At 37.2% G+C, this 17,440-nt stretch overlaps 2 pseudogenes; one reads left to right on the top strand and one right to left on the bottom strand.

Moving 5' to 3' along the window:
* Nucleotides 1-6,096: 6,096 nt before the first annotated feature.
* Nucleotides 6,097-11,008, top strand: LOC108867615 (annotated as a pseudogene).
* Nucleotides 11,009-11,952: 944 nt separating this feature from the next.
* Nucleotides 11,953-13,561, bottom strand: LOC103947932 (annotated as a pseudogene).
* Nucleotides 13,562-17,440: the final 3,879 nt, after the last annotated feature.

Below are 17,440 nucleotides of genomic sequence, written 5' to 3'. Positions count from 1 at the left end.
AGCCTAAATCATTTGGTAATTGGTCCCTTTTCTAATGTTATGTCAAAAGTTGGGCAACTCTAACTTAGGTTAGGTTACGTCCATACTGATGTAGTTTTCTTTACAAATGGAATATAACCGAATGACGAATATTACAGATGGACTCTATGAAAGTTCTTTTCTTCCTAATGACAATAGGAAGTCTTAAAAGTCTTAAAAAGCGTAAAAGTGTCTACATTAGAGTAACTCCAAAAGACTCTTTAAATCTCTTGGAATACTAGTTTAAAGAGCTAAACCCATAAAAATCATCTCCAAGAAACTCTTTAACTTAAAGGATTTTCGATCTTAACAAAATGAGTAGTGACTCATTATACTTGATTAATTTTATGCTATATAGTAGTTCAGTATGAGAGAAATAAATATATAATATATAATGGCAATGACGTGTACTTTAACGTGGCAACATAGTTTTTCTAGATTGTTAACTAGACATATTGTGTGAGAGAAGTGTGGGTATAAAAATTAAGGGTCAAGTAACCAGCCATTCTCATCCCATGCATCCTAAATTAGGAGAGTGAGGCTTAAATAAAGCAACATAATCAACCGTACTAAGGAACATGGAGTGAGATAACGGGACTTGGAGCCCAAGCTTTTTTTGCCTATAAAAAAGCCTAGGATCCCACTAGAACAACAGGAGGAGAAAAAGAAGTATAAGATCGTTCTAAATTTTACAAGCATCCTGAACAAGGACGAATTTGAGCGTCGGATTGTTTTGTTGCATATCCCCCTTATGATACCCTACCCTTAATATTACGTATTTATATTATTAAATGTGTGAATTTACCAAATTGCCCTCGTAGCATGAATGTTGACTTTTGTTGACCATCTCGTCGTGACGCGCATGACTAACTTTCTTAATTTATTCTCTTTATACTCGATGCCACAAATGTTTGGGCATGAGCGGATTCGAATTTGGAACTATAACAAAGTTTTTACAATTTTCAAAATGTCGAGGATATTTCGGTAATTTTACTTTTGAAAGATATTTCACGTTTCATCTTTAGTGGTCTTATTTTGTGAGCCATTGGGACCCACTCCTTGTCCCTTATCCTCCGGCCCTATCATTTCCCGTGTGAACCCCCTGTTTTCTTTTTTCTGTCAGTTCACTTCCTCCCATCTTTAAACTCTCTATCTCTCTTTGAAACTGCCTTCCCCGAGGGCGCACGCACACAAACAAACAACACAACAACAACAAGGACACCACCACCTCCCCTCTAGGTGAACCCACGAACCTAGAACAAGGAGGAAACCCCCTAAACCCTTCTCTTCCTCTCGGCACCATCACTATTCACTGAGTTTCTCCGGTGAATTCTTGCCTTCTTCAGCGAACGTAAGCCATGAAACTTGTCCAAAACTTGTAGATCATGTCTTGGTGTATGTTTGGGAGTATTTTAGAGAAGTTTTGGTAATGTTTGGATGTAGGAAACCCTCGGGGAAACCTTCCCCAGTTTTCTGGCAAGATAGCCCACTTTTGAGCCTTTTTTTTTGGCAAAACCACGTCAAGTTAACCATTGAGAATGGTACCATTCTCTTAGTCTCATCAATAGGTATGATTTTCATTTTTTAATCACTCAATTTTGTTTAGTATTGGAGAAAGTTATATCCATTTGAACTTTCCCCAGTTTCGGGCAACCTCTGACACTTTGTAGGATTTTTCCGGCTATCTCTAGTCAGTTTTTGCCCAAACTTCGGGCCGAAAAATTTAGTTTTTGGTAAGCTCCGACTGCTTGGGTCAACTCAGCTCCAGCGGCTCGGCTTGGTTGAGTGAACCGTTGATTTCTCAGTCAGTGTTAACCATTGACGTGTCAACGTTGACTTTTGGTTGACTTTTTTTTAGTATCGATCGGGACCCCTCCTAGAGTAATTTCGACGTCCTGATTTCAAAACTGGGCTCTGTTTTCCCAAATTCAATCATTTTAGTAGAGTTTTACTAATTAGTCATTTTATATGCTTAGGTGTATTTGTTAGTGGTAACCCCGTCCTCTATAGTTCGAACTTAACAAAATGAGTAGTGACTCATTATACTTAATTAATTTTATGCTATATAGTAGTTCAATAAGAGAGAAATAATTATATAATATAAAATGGCATGACGTGTACTTTAATGTGGCATTAGAGTTTTTCAAGATCGTTAACTAGGCATATTGTGTGAGAGAAGTGTGGGTGTAAAAATTAAGGGTCAAGTAACTAGCCATTTCTCATCCCATGCGTCCTAAATTAGGGGAGTGGGGCTTAAATAAAGCAACATGAATCAACCACTACTAAGCAACATAGAGTGAGATAATAGGACTTGGAGCCCAACATTTTTCTGCCTATAAAAAGCCTAGGATCCCACCAGAACAACAGGAGGAGAAAAGGAAGTACGAGATTGTTCTAAATTTTATAAGCATCTTGAAAAAAGATTGACATGAGGACCATATTGTTTTCTTGCAGATCCCCCTTATGATACCATGCGCTTAATATTTACGTATTTGTATTATTAATGTGTGAATTTACCAAATTGCCGTCGTAACATGAATGTTGACTATCTTGTTGTGATGCGTATGACTAATTTTCTTAATTTATTCTTCTTTTACTCAACGCCACGAACATTTGGGCGCGAGCGGATTCGAATTTCGAACTAGAACGAAATTTTTACGATTTTGAAACGTCGAGAGTATTCCCCCGATCCTATCCCTTCCCGTGTGAACCCTCTTTTCTTTTTTTTTCTTTTTTTTTCTTTTTTTTCTTTTTTTTTGTCAACTCACTCTCTCCCTTCTCTAAACTATCTTCTCTTATCTCTCTATCTTTTTTGAAACTGCCCTCCCCAAGGGTGTGCACACACAGACAAACAACACAACAACAACAAAGACACCACCACCTCCCCTCTAGGTGAACTCACGAACCTAGAACAATGAGGAAAGCCCCCCAAACTCCTATCTTCCTCTCGGCACCATCACTATTCACCAAGTTTGTCCAGTGAATTCTCGCATTCTCCAGCGAAGGTAAGCCTCGAAACTTGTCCAAAACTTGTAGATCGTGTCTTAGTGTATGTTTGGGAGTAATTTAGAGAAGTTTTGGTAATGTTTGGACGTAGGAAACCCTCTGGGAAACATTCCCCAATTTTCGGCGAGACAGTCAACTTTCCAGCCATTTTTCGGACAAACCACAGTGAGTTAGCCATCAAGAATGTTAACATTCTCTTCGTCTCGTCAAGATGTATGATTTTTGTTTTTGAATCACTCGATTTCATTGAGTATTGAAGAAGTTATATCCATTTGAACTTTCCCTAGTTTCTAACAACCTCCAACGTTTTCCAAGCTTTTTTCAGGCCATCTCCAACCATTTTTTAAATTCCAAACAGGTATAATCTTGTTCTTCACTTCCCTAGCTGTGTTTTGATATATTAGGGGTCGAATTTAGTTAAGAAACGACAAAGTTACGAAGCTTTGAATTTTGCCTAAACTTCCGGCCAAAATTTTTAATTTTGGTGAGCTCTGGCGGCTTGAGTCAACTCAGCTCCGACAGCTCGGCTCGATTAAGTCAGCCGTTGATTTCTTAATCAGCATTGACCGTTGACTTTTTGTTGACTTTTTTTAGGGTTTTGGTCGGGACCCCTCCTAGATTAATTTCGACGTCCTGATTCTAAATCCGTGCTTCATTTTCCAAAATTCAATCATTTTAGTAGAGTTTTACTAATTAGTCCTTTTATATGCTTATGTGCATTTGTTAGTGGCAACCCCGTCCTCTTTAGTTTGAACGGCTCTTTGATAACGGAGTATTGGTGAGTGGACCCCTTCCAAAATGCATGTTTTTTATTACTAGAAATGCATACATGAAAAGCATGATTTTATGACTATGTTTTACGAAACATTTAATGAGTTATCAGATTTACGCTTTATGCAATATCAAGTTTTATCAAATTTACGTTTACTGAAATATTTATGAACATGGATTTAGAATATGATGTTTGAGCTATTGGGCTCCAATGATATATATTTTGGAAAGATCATGTTCATGATTTTTTGTGCTTAATTACCAGATATTCATACAATATGCCTTCGGGAGGGCGATGTAGGTGCCTTAGGACAGGCGATGGATGTGCCTTCGGGCGATTATGGTATCACTACTAAGCACACTTTTTATGATATATGTTTTAAGAAGGTTTTATGGCATGCTGGGGTTTTTAGAAAACCTATTACTTATTATGCTATATGAGTTTTCTAAAACTAGAGGTTAGTATGTTTGAAGAGAAAGTGATGTAGTATTACTTATATATAAACTTAGTCCACTGATGTTTTGTTTTGCGCCCTCTTCAGGACCTAGGAATGAAGCATATGATTTGAGTTACGAGACATTCCCATATCAATGAATTTGTGTCCTCCTCTCTACGTAGGACATCTCTTGTAATCGCACTTTCTAATATCCCTTCTGCTTGTATTTCGACTTAGTAGTATGCTCTGAACATGTTCATGTATTATCACTTTTTAAATGTTGGCAGTTGAATATTCTCCTTTGGTTTAGTGACATGTACCTTATTACTATTATTTTGTTAAGGTTGGCATTTTGATATTACTTTGTGTGGTTATGCGCAAAAATTATATGCATGTTTTACATGTTCTTAGCATATGTATTAAATGAAATAGCTTGTGTCACCCTCGGTGTCAACCAACACGTGGCCATTCCGTTGTCCTTCGGACACCGGGATCAGGGCGTGTCACCCCTCCTCCCTCATTGATGGCAATTGAAGATGATGTCTTAAGTTCCTTAATATGTTCAAGATTACTTGTTGGTGGAAAATTGAAATACCCGAAATTTTCCATTCCAACAAGAAATGAGTGAGTAAACCCTAAGCACAAACCCCACACACGAACCCCAAGAAGCTACGACAAGTTCTAGCAACGCAAGTGGCTCTACAAGTCTCCAAAGATAGGAGTTTGGAGACTTTAGAACCACTTGAATTGTTAGAACTTGTCGTAGCTACTTGGGGTTAGTGTTTTGAGTTTGTCCCAAATCAAAAGGCCCAATTGTCCTATTAAAGCCCTTGACCGAAAAGCTTACATGCCCGCCTGCCCCGTAATCCTATTAGGCCATCTCCAACCGAAGGGTTCAGAGGGCCAGAGGGTTGTGGAATCTCAGAGGGCCCCATGGAATCGAAGAGGGCTAAAGGGTTGGAGGGCTGGCTGCTGCTGGCTAGAAAAACTGGAAATCCTGTTAGTTATAACCGACAGGAATTTTTAAAAATAATTTTGCATCCAACAGTTAGCTGGCGCGAGTTACCATTGGATTCAATTTTTTGTTTTTTTTAGGGTTTTTTGGGTCTTTTTTTTTTCTTTTAAAAAAATCTATTTTTTTTCCTATAAATATCTAAACCATTCCTCACAAAATTTTCTCCATTCCTACCATTTCCATTCTCATATTTTCCTTCCTCTTTCAAAAATCTATCCTTCAATTTTTTTAATAATTTTGAAATGGCCTCTCCTGCAATGAAAGGTAGGGCTTGGACCCGAAAAGAAGATAAAGCTCTTTGCAAGGCTTATAGATGGGTGTCGGAAGATAGTGTGAGGGGGAATTGTCAAACAAATGAGTAAGGCCTATTTTGATAAAAAAAAAAAAAAAGCCGACGGCAATTGTTTATCTCTGACTATACTCCTACGATGACAGATGATGAAGATGATGTTGATTATGGATATTAAATTTAAGTCGTTTTAGTTTTTAAATTTAAGTTAATGTTGTTTTCGAATTTAATTTGTAGTTTTTAAATTTAATTTGTCGTTTTTAAATTTTAGTTGTAATTTTTAAATATAAGTTGTAGTTTTTAATTTAAGTTGTTGTTTTTAAATTTAAGTTGTTGTAGTTTTTAAATTTAAATAATAAATTATGTTTGGTCATTTGACCCTCGGTTGGAGACGATTTTTTATGGCAGTGCTAAAACGAGCCCTCTGCCCCTCGGTTGGAGATGAGGCAAATATGATCTGTTTATTAAAATATTAATATCTTGAAGAATCTTAAAGGACTAGATGGCTAAAACAAACATACTGACCAGCCTTCGGTTGGATATGGCCTTAAAGCCCTTGACCGAAAAACTTACGTGCCTGCCTGCCCCATAATTCAAGTCTGAGACAACTTTTCAGGCCTCCCTCTATGCGTGCGCTTTCGGAGCTCGGCATGCTTGCTTTAACTCCAGCAACAACATTTTTAGTGTCAAGCAGCAGCGGCGGGGACGGCGTCGGTTAAGGTACCACCGTCACCAATCCTCCGAATTACATACTAAAAATGATGATAAAGCAACTTCCTAAACTGTACCCAAGCTGTAATTTTCCTTCTCATGGCTTCTGCGTTTGCTCAAAGCTCTTCTCTTCACTCCCATCTGTGACTTCTTCCTCCGGTGTCGAAACCCAATTGAGGTTTCTTTGTGGCAAGTCCAACCCTCAGGTGTCAGAGGCGGTTTTTGGTTTCCTCCGCGCCGTCGACTCGAACAGCTTGCCTTCTGGGGCAGCCTGCAATTTGCTCTTGCACGCTCTACCAAAGTCCAAAAATGAATTTGCGTTCTCGGTTTATAGTAAGATGTTTCGTGTTGGTGTTCGTCCGAGTTTTTATCATTGAGTTGTTTAGTTGCTTGTTTTGTTAACACCCATCACCCCTAATTCGCACCCGGGGTATTGGGGTTGTTGTTAAAGCGTGGATTTCAGTTGAGTCCGTATGTTCTGAATCTTACATTGAAGGGTTTGTGCGCTAATGATGAGGTTGACAAGGCAATGGAGTTGTTTCGTGTAACGGAAAGAAATTATGTAACCCCCGATATTGTTAGTTACAACACTCTTATAAATGGACTTTGCAGGGCGAAAAATTGAAAGAAGCAACGGAGTTGCTGGTTGATATGGAATTTTCTGAATCTGACCCGAATGTGAAGACATACAGCACTTTGATCAATGGATTCTGCAAGGATGGTCGAGTAGATGAGGCGATGGGTTTGTTCGAGGAATTGAAGCAAAAGGGTTTGGAAGTGGATGTTGTAGTGTACAATTCCATTGTAAGTGCTTTTTGTGATAAAGGGAGTTTTGATAGAGGCAAAGAAATTTTTGATGAGATGTTAAAGAAGGGTATTCCTCCTAATGTGGTTACATATAATTGTTTCATAAATAATCTATCCAAGATGGGGAAATGGAAAGAAGCCACCGCGATGTTAAATGATATGATAGAGTATGGAGTTCGCCCTGATGTTGTTACTTATACAGGCTTACTTGACGGGCTTTTCAAAAATGGAAGGGATACAAAAGCCATGGAGCTATTCAGTCTAATGCTATCGAGGGGTGAAGAGCCTAACACTGTAACGTACAATGTTATGATTGATGGACTGTGCAAGAAGGGTTTGGTGGACGAGGCTTTTAAGATTTTCGAAATGATGAAGGGTAAGGGGAAACAGCCTGGTGTAATTACATACAACATGTTAGTGATGGGACTTTCTTGTCATGTGAAGGTAGATGAGGCAATGAAACTTTTCAGTGTGATATCAAAGGATGAGAACCTTCTAGAGCCAGATGTAATCTCATATAATATCCTGATTAATGGACTGGGCCAAGGAAGGCTATCTTGATAAAGTTAAGGATGTTTACAATACAATGGTTGAAAGGGGCATTGCAGGTAACTTATCTACTTATAATTCTTTGATAGATGCATGTCTACAGGAAGGATTTGTGGGCAAGGCCATAAAATTCTTGAGACATGCACTTGACTTGGGATTGGTTCTGAATGGCATTACTTATGGTGTCTTGATCAATGGGTTTTGCAAAACTCACATGCTTAGGTTTGCAAAAGGACTCTTTAGTCAAATGAGAGCTGCTGGGGTTAGTCCTACTGTGATTGACTACAACGTTATGATGGTATCCTTGTGCAAGGAGGGTAGTTTGGAGCAAGCTAGGATGCTATTTGAAGAGGTGGGGTGTACAAATTGTGTGCCAAATCTGGTCTCATTTAATACAATAATTGATGAAACTCTAATAGCGGGAGATGTTGTATCTGCTCAAGACTTGCTACAGGACATGTTTAAAATGGGTTTAACTCCTGATGCCATTACCTTTTCCATATTAGTAAGCTGGTTCTCGAAACTTGGGCTTTTGGATGAGGCTAAAATGGTTCTCAAGAATATGATTGCTTGTGGTGTTGAACCTGACGCCCTTGTTTTTGATTCTTTACTAAAGGGCTATTGTTTAAAGGGTGACACAGAAGAAATCGTTAATTTGCTTCATCAGATGGCAGACAAGGGTGTTGTTCTTGACTCAGAAATAACTTCTACTATCTTGGAGTGCCTTAGTGAAATCTCTGTCGATGTTGATGTGATGAAGATTCTTCCAACTTTTTCCCAAGAAACATCAAAAGGAGCCAGCATTACCTGTGATGAGCTGTTGGTGAAACTCAATAACTCTCACCCACAACTTAGATCATATGCTGCTTGATGTTCTTCATTCCAAGAAGGACCTTCCAGTGCCATGATAAACCTGCTGCTTGTTCTATCGTATGTAAGTCTTGTATTGTCTTTTGTCTTGTACAGTTCTGCAGAATACCCTATTAATTCTTTTTCTCATGAAATAACCAGTTTCCAGATGTACAACAATGGAATAACAGTTTCCAGGTGTACGACAATCATTTCTTTCAAGATAAAATTATCAAGTATGAAATTTTTTGTTTTCTAGTTCTGTAGAATGGAATGGTTTTTCCACTTAGGATTCAGTGTCTCCGGATATCGTGTTTGTATTACTTTCCAGATTTTCCTCCTTCTATCTTGTCTGTAATATACTATCTGTAGTAATTGAAGCATCCTTAATCGAACATTGGTTATTCTGATGCTATGCATACCCATAAAGTTTGAAACTATGTATGTGAAAAACATGTGAAGAATGCACAATAACGTAAAAAGAAAATAATATGAAGGGATGATTGACAGAGTAATACAAAACATGGATAAAGAAAAAACAATTTGAAAGTTTAGTGAGTTATGGTTATAATGTTTTTCTAGTACATTTAGGGGTAGGGTTAGAGGGAGGAAAATGTTGGCTAGGTGGGAATTCCTCCAATCACCATCCGGGCCTAGGTTTCTAAAGGCAAATCAAACGAAAAAGCCTTTAGGAAAGTTAAGAAACTGATAATACTTCAAGTAAAATACATCCAGCCTAACTCCTTTGCCCACGGGACTCTCTCTTTTATAACATTAGTAATTCCTAGACCCTTCCAAAATGACCTGTTAAACTTCCCGTACATCATTAATACCAACAACTACCCATTAACATCAGTAATCCGCTAGACAAACCCATTAGGTTTCCCATACATAGTTATTACTTAGTACTTGGTAAGTTTAACCAGACTCATAATACTTTTACTGCATTAGAGAGTTAAGTGCACCCGCATTGGAATCATTTAGATTGAGGTCTTTGGACAAACAACACTGATTACTTCAATTTGTACATATTATACTTATTTTGGTTGTTGGTGCCAATTGGTTGCACTTTTTCGTTTGTTGGCGTTTGGAAAAGAGAATGTCTGCACTCTTATCCTGTTCTGAAAAATTCTTGTTTAAGTCAAACCTTATGTCAGTATCAGTGGTTGCCTTAAATTGAGAACTCTCCCTAGAGAAATATCATTGCTTTGGTTTAGTGTTCTATGTGTAGAGGAAAGGGGTGACGTGGTGTATCTATTACTACACTTTCCTGTTGCTAGGATCTGTGATCTTTGTCCCCTCAGTTTGGTGACTTCGCATGATGTTGAGCACAGATACTCTTAGATTAGGCGTTTTCTTTAATTTGTTTATGTATAAACACAGTTGAAGAACATTTTGTGTCGTCACCATTCCTCGGTTTTCTACTTGTGCACTTATCGTATGTAGTTAAACTTAATTCCAATTTCTCGACAAAAGAAAAAAACTTTATGTGAAGTTCGAATTGGTGCTGCTTGTGGATCAGTTTAAAGGACAGTTCAAATGGAAAATAGGTATTTATTGTTCTGAAATGGAGCTTGTATTACTTCTTGCTTGCATTTTGCAGGAGTCTCTTATACTTTTGCTTTTGATGCTTATGAAACTCAATGCTCATTAGATGAGAATAAAAGTCGCACATCGTCACCAACGTTTCACCATTGTTTTCTATCCAACACCCGCTGGTACTCTTTATAATTTCACTTGGAACTCAAGCTTCAGTGTGTTATGAAATCAAATCATGTGAAGACGTCTAATGACTGCCCTTTTTTATGCAATTGCAGTTTTAACTGTGCAGCATGGAATTCATTGGTCATATTGAAGCTGCAAGGTGTGATGAGATTCTGATAAATGTGTTATCTGGGATTCAACCTATCCCTCGAAATCTCGATGGAGTCAGCTCCACTGTCCCTTCATGTTACAGATGATCTTCATCCTCTATCTAATTGCATCTAAGTTTCCATACCCAAGCCATGTAGGTACAAATGGATGCTTTCAAGGATGCGGTCCAGATCGAAATCATATGTTGTGATTTGAAGAGCCTGCCGTCGAGAAATGTAACGCCAAATGTTAACTACGGCAGCAAAGAGAAGAAAGACATGATGTATGGATGTGCATGCACATCTAATGAACAAAGAGCTGAAGAGAAAGCCAAGTATCAAAGAATACCTTTGTAAGTTCGTTAACACACTTGAGAACCAGACGAGAGAAGTGGCACGACTAGCGTCGTCGTCCAAGCATGTGGGATAAGAAGGAACTTCACTTGTTAACGGCAGATAATCCCGATCAGAAAAATGAGTTGGCTTTTCATTGCCATTTATGTTAGTTATGCACTCCTAATCATGATTACTATCGTCACTAATCATATTACTTTCAGTTTTATCACAAGGCACAATGGGAAGAGTATTGCTTTAATGTATTGGTGATCATATTCACAGTAGTACTTTGATCCTAGTTCTTTCTTGCTCTTTCTTTTAAGGCTTTTTATCTAAAAATGGTTTCTGAGGTAGACATAACTCTCAACTTTGGTCTCTGACAATGAATATCAATGAACCGGACCTTGAATTTGTCCACGGTAAATCATTTTGATCATTTTATGAAAAATTTGTCCACATTTGTAAGGTATTTTTGTCAAACCAACTCATCCACTTAACTAGAATATTTACAGATTTTCCACTAAAGAACCAATGATTTACGACGAACTTAGAAACTACTTCTATCAATTGCCATGGTTAGAGAAGTGTTAAATTCGATTCTCGCTAAAGATAAATTTGAATCATGTTATTACTAATCTATTGTATGGCTGAGTTTGCTCTTCCCACACCATCGAAACGATATCCCAAACTCTTTTATAAGCGAGAAAACTAAAGAGAAGAAAAAGGGAGAAAATGGCAGAATTCAAACTCAGGTTGCAATCCACACTACCACTATCATATAGACGAGAAATTTTTCATTGTAATTGGAATACAAGTGATATACAACGTGTATTTATATAAATGATGAGATATTTTATGATTTAAGTTATTAATTTTTTAACACATATATCTTACTATTTGCATAGTAACACGTAATGTATTATTCCATATTCCCATCACATTAAAAAAATTATCACTTCTCGTAAACACACATACTTAATTTTTGAAACTAAACACTTCTTACGAAAGAGGATCCTCTTTGGATCCTTTCTGTGAGGATTCTAGGAATCTTCCGTTAACGTCAGTTCATTATACATTGTGTTGTAAAAAAATATTATAAATTTTTTATTTAAAATTGAATATAAATATTACCTACTAAAACTAATTGTATAATATACAATGAATAAACGTTTTAGTCGTACAATATACAATAAACAAACGTAATTAAAGATTCATCAGAATACTCACAAAAAAAATCCAAACAGAATTCTCATTCACTTCTTACACACTCACATGTACCGTTGTTTTCATTTTATTATATGTTCAATTCGATGAAGAAAAGAAACCTTTTACTTTCGGCTCCGTGAATGATGTTTTGTCTCTATATGGTTATTTTGCTTACAATAACCGGACACGGACGGTGAACAACTTACATGTACACAGGACCCCGAAACACCTGTCCAGCACGTCGGCCCACCTTTTCTTTTGCATAAATTAAACACAAGATTTTAAAAAGAAGAACAGCACTACCTACTTTTCAATACACAAGAAAAGAGAGATAATATCAATATTCCACCCAGGAAATAATATCAACCACTAATTCCACCCAGGTTTCTGCTGGAAATCGACCGATCAGATCAGATCAGATTGATCGAGAAGATGATAAAAAATCAAGATCATCATCTTCTAAGGGCAAAATGGTCTACCTAATCGAGCCCTGTGACTGGGAATAGTGAAGTGCCTGAGCAGGCCCTCCTGCTCCGTCAAGTACCCCTCGCAGAGAAAAGCCTTGGAGAAGCTGTCCTCAACCACTCTATTCACATCATGTACAAACACATGAGTTTCCCCCTCCTCCCTGTTCCTCCCCATCAGCCCCGCCGTGTATATGGCGCCCATTCTTCCCGGAGCTCCGTCGAAGTACCCCGTCGGCGCATCCACCATGATCAGATCCCACTCGATATCGTACACATCGCTCGGCAAGTTCTTGAGCGCCAGCTCGCACTTTGAAAACCTCGGATCCCCAACAGCTTTGCACTCGTCCTTCCTTCCGATCTCCATGAGCTTGTCCGCTTGGTGGACCTTGGTGTCGTATGTCACGTGGTAGGCCTCTAAGCCCGGCAGCTTCTGTTTGATTTGGTCGATCCATGAATTGTCTTCTTCGAGGAAGACGGTTCTTCCGCCGTGGTTGAGAGCCGTCCACATGAGGCTGTCGCGGCCGAGGCCGAAGACTAGAAAGTTGCAGGGTGATTTTTTGGAAAGGATCGCGGCGGAGACGGAGACTTCTTTGATGGTTTGTTGTGGGGTGACGTTTGTTGTGGCGTAGTGGATGATGGCGTGGGCTAGGGATGGTGGGATTTTGGTGCATGTTGGGGTGAATGGTTGATCGCATGGTGGTGGTTGTTGTTGTTGTTGTTGGGTTTAGGGTCTGGGATGAGATGGGATACTGAGGAATTGGCCGTGGACGGTGACGGAAATAGTGACGATGAGAAGGTTGATCTGACAATGAAGACAGTGAAGAGGAAGATGAAGCAGCAGCAGAGGAGGATGACCTTGAGACTGATGCCACATTGAGGTTTGGACCTCATGGTGCTTGATGAGAAAGAGAGAGAGAGGGAGAGAGAGAGAGAGGGAGGGAGAGAGAGAGAGAGAGAGAGAGGGGACCGAGGAGATAATATTGATCTGAGGTTTTATGAACAGAAGGTGGGGGAAGTGGTGGGGAATGGAAGAGGGGAGGAGACGGGTTATTGTTTGTTACTGCTTTTCAAGGGGAGGTTAGCAAAGTTGGTACATTAAATTAAGGAGGGTAGAGGGAAACAGTGGCACCCTTGAGAGTTACTCAAGCGATGATGGCATATTACCAGATCCATGGTAACGTAGTGTGTACCCTTAAAAATGTGCCCCAGTATTTTCTACCTTCACGCCCATTATAAAGTAATATTTTTGCCAATCACATTTAAGTAATGGTGATGCTCACAATTCTCAAGTGATAATGATGTCCACTACTTTATTTTGATGAGTTTAAATTTCGATATTTGTTGAATGAATAGATCAAAACCTTAAAAATTAAACTCATCTAATGTTAAACATTACCACCACACCATTATCATCGTAGTGGAGTTTGAACCCTAACAAAAATTGAGACTTAATTTTAATTTTCATTTGTCATTTTTTAATAAAAACTGAAAACAATTATCAATCACGTTTTTAGTTTCTAGCTTTCTTTGTCACCCCTCCAACTATTTTGCACCTGAGCTCTCCCACACCATTATCATCGTAGTGGAGTTTGACCACCATGTTTGGCTGGACCCCTCGTAGAAGGACTACAACCGTTTTCTTTATCTAAATAGTTTCCAACTACGTTTTGTGTAAAAATTTACAAATTCTTTTAAATTATAGAAGTGCTTTCTAGAAATGTTGATAGGTACTTCTTCAAAAAGCACCTCCAAGTATTTTTCACGAAGCACAAAACAATTTCTAGAGTCAATAATAGCCCTAATCATGGATATAATTCCATCAATGGGACCCGGATTATATGTATTATTCTCTTAATTAAAGGAATTAGACGTGATTAGGAAGAGAGATAGAGAGAAGTAATGATTAATTATATCTTGCTCTCTAATTGAAATCTGAAATCTTCATCTTAGAAGTGGAAATTGGATCCTATCCTGATTCACTTTGTGAGGATCTTAGAAATCCTCACATCTTAACCGTTCATCGTATATCGTGCGATAAAAAATCATTTGATTTTTTTTATTTAAAATTAAACACAAATAGTATTTGACGAAAACTAACTGCACGATATATGACTAAGAAGTGAGAATTCTTAGAATCCCCACAAAGTTAATTTGGAGAAAATCCTCTTCTTTATAAGTGAAGCAAGATAGGTTGTTGGAGGGTTGATGTAGACACAAAGGCCACCACCGCTGTTTCAGTTGGTAGAAATAACATGGTTGGTGTATCGGCCGCTGATATTTGTTGATATATTTCTGATTTTTTTTCTCTTTTATAATAGCGAAGGTGTGATGCTTTTGATTATTCATGTCTTTTGCTGTGCTGCAAAGCTTTTTAAACTTGACAAGGGACATGTAGTAGTTATAAAACCTTTGTCTAATTGCGACATATAAAGAATACGTTAAGAGGGTTTGACTCCTAAGAAAAAAAAACATTATGAGGGGAGAGATTTTTTTAATATATTTGAAACATGAGTCGATAGTATTACGTGTTATAATATAAGTAGAGAGACACTAAAAAAATATATATTTTCGTTTATGTTATGACATGTGATTTGCCTATTTCTGTTGTGGTTGAAAGGGAAAAATCTTCCGTTTAATTTAGTTATTGATGTTTTGGATTGAGATTCAGATGTCTGAGAGAGATTTTTTTTAGTATACTTGTAAGACGAGTCGATACATTACCTGTTATAATATAAAAAGCCTCTCTACTTATATTATGATGCATAGTTTATCGATTCGTGTTTCAATTACTTGAAAAAATCTTCCATTTAGTTTGGTTATTGATGTTCTAGATTGAGATTCAAACCTCTAAATGAATAATGAAATGTATCACGTATAGGAAAGAACACCGACGAAGAAAATAGAACAGGTGGAATGAGCATTCAAAAGGGCATTTTGATAACCATAGAATCAACCCTTTTAAAAGAGGGATTTGAGTTTAATCATTGAATTGAGAATGACATTTATGCTTTGCTTGGTATAATTTTCTCTTTTTTATTTATTTTGAAAACGCAGAGGATCGTGGAACTCAACTCAATAGAGAAAAAGAGTTTCAATCTTGAAACGCAACAGTAAATAAATAGCAAAAAGCAAACTAGAGCACAAGGGCTTTTTTAAAGTGGTAACACCCCATATACAACGGAGAAATTTCACGGGCAAACTGACAAGAATAATTCACCAAGATCAAACAATAAATACAAGACTCAAAGACTGCCTTGCCTTCTTGTCTTCGTACTTGCTTTCTTCGTCTCATCTTTTTTTATTTTTTATTTTGAAAGCAACGATATATTCATAAGTCAAGAAAAACAACAGGTAAGCTGATCAGGAAAAGAACCAGCCGCTTTAAGGGTTACAATCCATCAAGTAAAATGTCTGGAGGTTCGTCTCATCTTGATTGAACGCAGTCATCTCAAAGCACGAAGGTTCGCCCATGGCTAGAACACAATATGAATGATGATATGAATGCTAGATGTGTTTCACTCGAATTTCACTTCACTAACCTAGCATATAGATTCCTTGCCTCGAAGCTTTTTCTCGCACAAAACTTATGATTGGCAAGGACAGAAAACCTGCTGGAAAACCAGCAGTATACAATGGATATCAGAATCAAATTTGATGCCTACAATTAAGTAAATTCATATTATACTTTGACTCTATAGTAAACTGATTATATCATATAAATTGATTTTATTGGTCTGACTCTCTTAATAAAATATAAACACTCAATTTATATTTTCCTAAAATAATGCACATGAACTTTACCTTAAGTGAACCATGAAGTCGTATTGCCTTTGATTGTCCTTGACTTGCAATGTTAGATCTCACATCGTCCAGGAAAGTAGATCCTTTATACCTTATATGTACATGCCCACCTCCATACGAGATGTGATGGAGCCCGGATTGGGATGTGACATGCAAGTCTTGAAACCTAGACACTAGAAAACACTTAAAATCTACCACTAATCTATTACATACACATTACACTTGTCTAGGAAATTAGCCATCACGAAAGCTTGAGCTTTCAGCTTTGCTTCTTGCACGTTATTATTTTTTGATATGATTAAAATACATTTGTATAATAAGTGGATGAGACGTTTTCAATAAGTTGGTACTTGTTTGGAATATTAAAAATGTTGAGATCAATTTGAAAGATACTAAATTTAATCTTATACTTTTTAGCAGATTCATTTTGGTCCTTAATTGGAGATGAATTTTGCATAAAATTTGGATTAAAAGGGCCCATAGCCATAATCCGAATTGAAAAATCTGGTTCTAATATCAATTATTTACAAGCCATGAACATAAAAATTAGAATGTTAGAAAAAGAAAAAAAAAAGGATTATAAATTTATAAGTACGGTGAAACCAATATCCCAATTGCGAAGTCAACCATAAGGAAATTGGCAAACATAAATGACTTTAATTCAATACTTCCCTGGTAAACTTTATAATAATGGGTTTAATCGATCGGTTTGAGGTATGTGCCCTCTATCCACAAAATTCGTTAATGAGATAGATTGGTCCAGTTTACTTTGGTGAGATTCAATACATGAACGAAAGAAACAATGTCTTATGAAATACTTCTTTTATTTTGTCTCAAAATTATTAGAGGTATCAATTGATTCAACAATTGGATCGTTGGAGTTTCATATAATTAGTCTGGGGTTTATTCTTTTAACCGTAGGTATTCTTTTAGGAGTAGTATGTGCTAGTGAAGCATGGGGATCATATTGGAATTGGGATTCAAAGGAGACTTGGGCATTTACTAATTGAAGCATATTTGCTATTTATTTACATATTGGAACAAATAAAAATTTTGAAAGTGTAAATTTTGCAATTGTGACCTCATTGGCTTTCTTATAAGGATAATGCTTTGTAGAGTAAAATTTTAAATCGAATTTTGTAAACCAATTAATTCACCGTTAGAAAATAAACACTAAATTAATGATCTAATTAAAATTCACATTATTCAATTTGTAAATTTGGTTTAAAATTTTGGTTTTCCTAGCAATACTCTTCGTATAATTTAGATAAGGGGAATTGTAATTAGTACTCTAAAAATCTCATTTTGCATTCCAAACTTTCTAT

Source organism: the organism of the source record quoted next, unplaced genomic scaffold, assembly GCF_019419815.1.
Source record: "Pyrus x bretschneideri cultivar Hongxiangsu unplaced genomic scaffold, Pyrus_bretschneideri_v1 Contig2, whole genome shotgun sequence".
Lineage (NCBI taxonomy): Eukaryota > Viridiplantae > Streptophyta > Magnoliopsida > Rosales > Rosaceae > Pyrus > Pyrus x bretschneideri.
The sequence above is the reverse complement of the archived record's forward strand: the minus strand, read 5'-3'. Positions and strand labels throughout refer to the sequence as shown.